General features: G+C 43.5%; 1 pseudogene; it reads right to left on the reverse strand.

The window, feature by feature from the left end:
* Positions 1 to 792: 792 nt before the first annotated feature.
* LOC116881080 lies at positions 793 to 5,088 on the reverse strand (annotated as a pseudogene).
* Positions 5,089 to 6,242: the final 1,154 nt, after the last annotated feature.

Below are 6,242 nucleotides of genomic sequence, written 5' to 3' on the forward strand. Positions count from 1 at the left end.
AGTAATTCAAGTATGGTGATATCAAAGCAGGCAGTTAAGATCTCAAATCTCACTCTAAAATTGAAGACATGAAAATTTTGTTCATCTTTTAATTACATGAAACTTACTGCAGAAAATATCAGTTACTATCAATGGTTGCCCCACAAGATAATGAAGCTTCAGAAATTAGAAAAAGTGTCAAGATCCATAGTAGATTTCATCAAATTCTTTTCCAGACTGTTTCACAGTAATCACAGTAATCACAAGTAACTTCAGCAAACTTCCCTGGATCCTTTCAAATCAAGAAGATAAAATCTTCAGCTTATACTTGACCTTGTCTTTCTTTTCTTTTCTTTTTTTTTAAAAGATTTTATTTATTTATTTGACACAGAGAGAGAGAGATCACAAGTAGGCAGAGAGGCAGGCAGGGAGAGGGGGGAAGCAGGCTCCCCACTGGGCAGAGAGCCCGATGAGGGGCTCTATCCCAGGACCCTGAGATCATGACCTGAGCCAAAGGCAGAGGCTTAACCAACTGAACCACCCCAGGCGCCCCTTGACCTTGTCTTTCAGTTGACATTGCCTTGTGCATCATTTCAGGGATGAACTCTATGACAAAGTCTTCAAGAATACCCCCTGGCTCTGTGTGAGTATTCTGACCATCCCCCAAACAGATATATTATATATCGAAAGTGTTTAGAAGAAGTCTTTTCTGCACCTTGTCCATCTTCTTCATCAAAGATGGGGTTTTCTTCCCCATCTTCTCAAGGTCATTTTTATTCTTCGAGTCCATTCTTGATGTTCTGCTGAGGCTATTCAGTCCTGGACTTCGTTGGATGGCTGTGGTGCCAGGTTTGAAACAGAGCTGGATGCAGGGCCAAAGTCTCCCCAAGTCATTGCTCAGAGACTGGAGCTAGTGTCATGAGAGGAGTAGGAGAAGCCCATCCTAAAAGGTTATCTGTGTCATTGCTTCCATGGTTAGATTTGGAATGGGTGGTGGGGGCATGCTCATGACATGACCGCTCATGACATCCTCTGAGGATAGAGGGGGAATAATGACTTTGCCTCCAAGTGGGTCTTGGGAGTAAACTTAGGCCCCCAGTCCACTGTAGTCCTGGGCTTAGAAACCCATCATCTCTTGGTTGCAATATTAATGTTACTCAACTTGATGATCTGTCCTTCCTTGAGGCCCAGATCCAACTTGGGATGAATGTCCAGTTCTTAAGATTCACTGGACAACTTAGATACTTGTTTTACCCACTTCAAGTAATTTTGTGGGAGGATATTAAAGTCAAAGACATCACCTGATCTGTGAAGTAAATATCAATGAAAGCCTTATGCCCAGTGTCGTCCTGGGACCAGATTACACAGTAGAAGCTAGAATCTGTCACTATCTCCTCAGCAATGATAGGATATTGTTTCTACTGGTGCTCAAACAAAGAGCTCCCGTGATATTTTATACTCGAGTTGATAGGCAAGCTTCCCTTTTGAAGTGATTTGGAGGTGACCAGTCTAAGTAGGCTGGCCTGTAGCTGTTTTTGGAGGCACTGGGCAGAGTGTGGTAGATGTTGACATCCAGCTTCATACAGAGATCAAGGTTTGTATTTCGCCTATGCTCTCTTGGCCCTAATTTCCATGCCTACTAAGTCTCTTTTAATCTCTAGGTTCTTTCTTGCTTTCTTTTTCCTTATGATTTATTTGTTGAAGGAACTATTTCTCAGAGTCTGGATTTAAAATATATCCTTATAGTGTTAATAGGTTCCTCTGCCTTCCACATTTCCTATAAATTTTTAGATTTATAGCTGTGATTCTCAAAGTGTGGTCTGCTCACCACCAGCATCTGCACCACCTGGAAATTTGTAAGATATGTTAATTCTTACACCACAAGAGGGGCTGGCCACCTCAGAGGGTCTGGCCATCTCAGAGGGTCTGGCCATCAAAGTCACCATCTTGGTGAGGCTTAGCATCCCATTTTTGAAGTCATCCATTGAAGAATAAAGGTCAATACCACTGGGGTAGGGAGGAATATAATATTGGGTAAGGTAGTAGTTGGTCTCTTGATGGGATGGCATAAAGTATTTCCAGGTTTTAATCAATGAATAATTAAATTTTTTTGCATCATGTCAGAACAAACAGAATGGTGGACTTATGGTTAAAAAGTTAACTTAGTTGATTTCATGTACTTGCCTACTGAGAGTCCAAGTTCCCCTGCCTTTCTTGGAGAAGTATAGGGACAAGTGTTCACTCTCCCTCAATGCTTAGGCTATCAAATCTTGACACTTTCTAGATGACAAAGTAGCTCAGAAATGGCAAACCCTCTCCTGCCATTTAGTTTTAGGTCACTTCTGGACTTGGCAGCCGAGGGCACCTGGTTTAGACACTCCTTGGTTGGACCCTTCACCTGCAGCAATGGCTTGTCAAGTGTCTGTAAAGAGTTGAAAGCAAGGCTTGTTTTCCCTTCTGATCTTGGTGGAAAGGGTCAGCCCATGACTGGCTATTCTAAAAGACAATCAGAACCTATGCAAACAATTGAGCAAGGACCAATGGGTGAAACTGAACTTTTGTGAACTCATGGAGAAAACACAACTTGCCTACTGAATTGTGAAATCAAGCTTTGTTTTCCAAAGTCTCATATTTCAGTGGACAAAATCTAAGATAAATTAAGTGAGACTCATGTTGATACTCCTTTGGAAAAAAAAAAAAAAGAAGGCAAAAGATTGGCTGTATGCATTTGTCAACACTCTTAGAACTGAATGGTAAAATGGATTTTACTGTAAATAAACTTTTAAAAGTGGATTAAAAAAGAGTAGATTAGATTAAAAAGATTTCAAAAAATGATAAACAAGTAGTTGACCACAACTTGTTAGAGTTTTCTTACATATTTACATGATACAGGAAATTCATTTTTCAGTGGGGGGTGGAAATTCTAACTATTTTATAAAGTAGGTAGTCAGGCTCCTGTTTTAAATGAAGATAGATGGTCTGAAAAAGAAATATCCCCACTGATGCTAGGTCAGTGGGGGTCAGAGTGGGGAAAGGTACAGAGACTGGAACTTACCCATTCTGCTCTTTTTTTTTTTTTTTAAGATTTTATTTATTTATTTGACAGAGATCACAAGTAGGAAGAGAGTCATGTAGGGGGGGGTGGGTGCGGGGTGGGAAGCAGGCTCTCCACTGAGCAGAGAGCCTGTTGTGTGGCTCAATCCCAGGACCCTGAGATCCTGACCTGAGCTGAAGGCAGAAGCTTAACCCACTGAGCCACCCAGGTGCCCCTCCATTCTGCTCTTGATGGACATTCAGATTGTTTCCAAGTTTAAGCACTACAAACCATGCTGCACAAATATCCTTGTTCGTGTGGTTCTGGTAAATATATGCGAAAGTGGAATTGCTTTGTTGTTTAGTATGTGTATTTTCAACCTTATCAAGTATTACCACATGTTTTTGCAGAATGGCTGTACTGGTTTATCCCCCAGCACCAGGATGGGTCCCCTTGCCTGGATTCAAGTGCTCTCCCATAGAGAGTGGGGGGAAATAAGTCATGGAAAGAATGAGGAAGCTGGGCAGGGGAAGGCCTTGGGTGCCAATCCAAGGAGCTCAGACTTTATTTGACTGCCCTGGAAGGCCTCCGGTGATTTGGGGACAAGGAACAAAATTCAAAAACAAGCTTTTAGGAATGTGAGCCTTTAATGCTCTCAGTTGGTTTGTGTTGTGGGGACAGTGGGGATGGTCATGGGGTTGACTTAAGCCAGCAACAGGATTCAGGTTCACAAGAGAGAGTTGTGGGGAGAAGGTGCAAAGGGGGAGCTGAGCAAATGCTGTGGGGCAGAGATCTGGAGCATCCCAACTCTACCAACACTTGTCCTTAAATAATCCCGTTAGAGTGTTTCATACTGCGTGTGGGGGTGTGTAGTACTATCGTCCTTCTAGAGCACATTGTGGCAGTATTCAGCAAAGAAGAAGATGCACATGCCTAAAGATCCAGATGTCCCAAAATATACCAAAACAAAACAACAGGCAAACAAAACCACCCCCAAAAGAGGGGATTTCAAGAAGGAAACAATTGTCAACAATGTGCCAGAGAGGTCTATCAAGAAAATATACCAGAGGGGCGTCTGGGTGGCTCAGTGGGTTAAAGCCTCTGCCTTCGGCTCAGATCATGATCCCAGGGTCCTGGGATCCAGCCCCGAATCGGGCTCTCTGCTCAGCGGGGAGCCTGCTTCCTCCTCTCTCTCTGGCTGTCTCTCTGCCTACTTGTGATCTCTTTCTGTCAAATAAATAAATAAAATCTTAAAAAAAAAAAACAAAAAACTCTAGTTCAAGATGAACCGAATTCTTACATTTACTTCTCTTTCATCCCTAAGTTCAACTGAAACTACATTTTTTTTAAGAAAAGAAAGGAAAGAAAAGGAAAATTCCAAAGCAGTGCTGGAAAACAAGTATGGTAGCTCTCCCTTATCTAGATATGTTCCTAGACCCCCAGTAAGTGCCTGGAACCACAGACACACTGAACTCCCTATATACTATGTTTTTTTCCTAACATACATACCTATGTTAATTTATAAATTAGGCACAGTGTAATTAACAACAATAATAAGAGAGAACGACTATAATGATATACTGTAATAAAAGTCATGTGAATGTGCTCTCTCTCTTTCTCTCAGAATAGCTTATTGTATGGTACTCACCCTTCTGGTGATGCTGTGAGATGATAAAATGCCCAGGATGAGATGCAGTGAAGGGAATAATGTAGGTGCTGTGACCTACATAGCCTTAGGCTCCTGCTGACCTGTTAATGAAGGAGGAGCACCTGCTTCTGGACCACAGTGGACTGCAGGTAACTGAAACCATAGAAGGTGAACCTGTGGGGAAGGAGGGGACTGCTGTACAGTAGATTCTTTGGGATCAGACACTGAGCTCTTGTCCATTTGGCAGGAAAGTCCTCCAGCCTCACTCCACTCAGGTGGTTCAGGTTGGATGGCCACGTTCCTGCAGAGCCCGCTTCTGAGTCCTGGCTGAAAGGCTCAGGCTGGGGCACAGTGAGGGGAAGGGATGCCTCTCAGCTGCCCCTCCCGCCCTCACCTTGGGTTCTAGTTTCTGGAACAGACACATCATCGTCGATTAAGACCAAATATAGCTTTACCATTGGTCAAGGCTTAGAAACCTTGTGGTACATTCTTGGATAGGCTCTCTTAAGCTCCGTTTCACCCTCCTAGTGAGAGAGATGGGAAAGCCCCAAACCTTACTTCTCAGTGTCCCTTCCTGCTAGACTTCTGGATATAAACTGAACTTGCATCACACTTGCTGAGGAACCTGACTCCTCATAAGGAGAGAAGAGGGGTCACCTAAGAATTAGGTAGAGTGGGAAAGCCCTGCGGCCCCGAGACAGCAGGCATTGTGGCGGTTGGTGGCAGTGGGGGCATGTCAGGCCGTCTGCCCCAAGCCTCCACCCTGCCTGGCCCTTTGCTCACACACAGCAAATGAATGACTTCTACAGCAAGACAGAAAGGCTCTCAAAGTAAATAAGAACTCTTGGAATTATGTTTTTGTCTTAAGCCAAAAAAAAAAAAAGTAATTAAGAATGTGCATTGGTTGACAGCAAAGGTGTCATTAGAGCTGGAGAGAGGAACAAACAAGCTTTCAGTGAACTCCCAATGGACACTGGAAAGCACTTTGCTGCCAGAGCAGTCCTCTCCCTACTTCCTTTTTTTTTTTTTTTAAAGATTTTATTTATTTATTTGACAGAGATCACAAGTAGGTGGAGAGGCAGGCGGAGAGAGAGAGGAGGAAGCAGGTTCCCTGCTGAGCAGAGAGCCCGATGTGGGACTCGATCCCAGGACCCTGGGATCATGACCCAAGCCGAAGGCAGAGGCTTTAACCCACTGAACCACCCAGGCGCCCCCTCCCTACTTCCTTTATCAGGAAGGATCCTCAGCCTGCAAACCTGTTCCCTTTGTGCATCCTGTCCCTCACTAACCCAGAGTGAACCTCATCCTCTAATTCCTACACGAAGTGAAAAAAAAAACAAGAATAAAAAGCTAAAATATCTGAACTAAATTTAAATCCACATGATTTAAACAAAACCTGGGTGAGTAGAAGCCAAAGGGTCTCCCTGGAATGCTTGGCAGTGACGGCCCAACGTGTCTTCCCACCTGTGCCAACCTGTCCCACCCTGAAGCCAATCCTTCCATTCTTTTTTTTTTTTTAAGATTTTTATTTATTTGACAGAGATCACAAGTAGGCAGAGAGACAGGCGGAGAGAGGAGGAA

Source organism: Lontra canadensis, unplaced genomic scaffold (genome assembly GCF_010015895.1).
Source record: "Lontra canadensis isolate GAN:19392208 unplaced genomic scaffold, GSC_riverotter_1.0 scaffold71, whole genome shotgun sequence".
Taxonomy (NCBI): Eukaryota; Metazoa; Chordata; class Mammalia; order Carnivora; family Mustelidae; genus Lontra; species Lontra canadensis.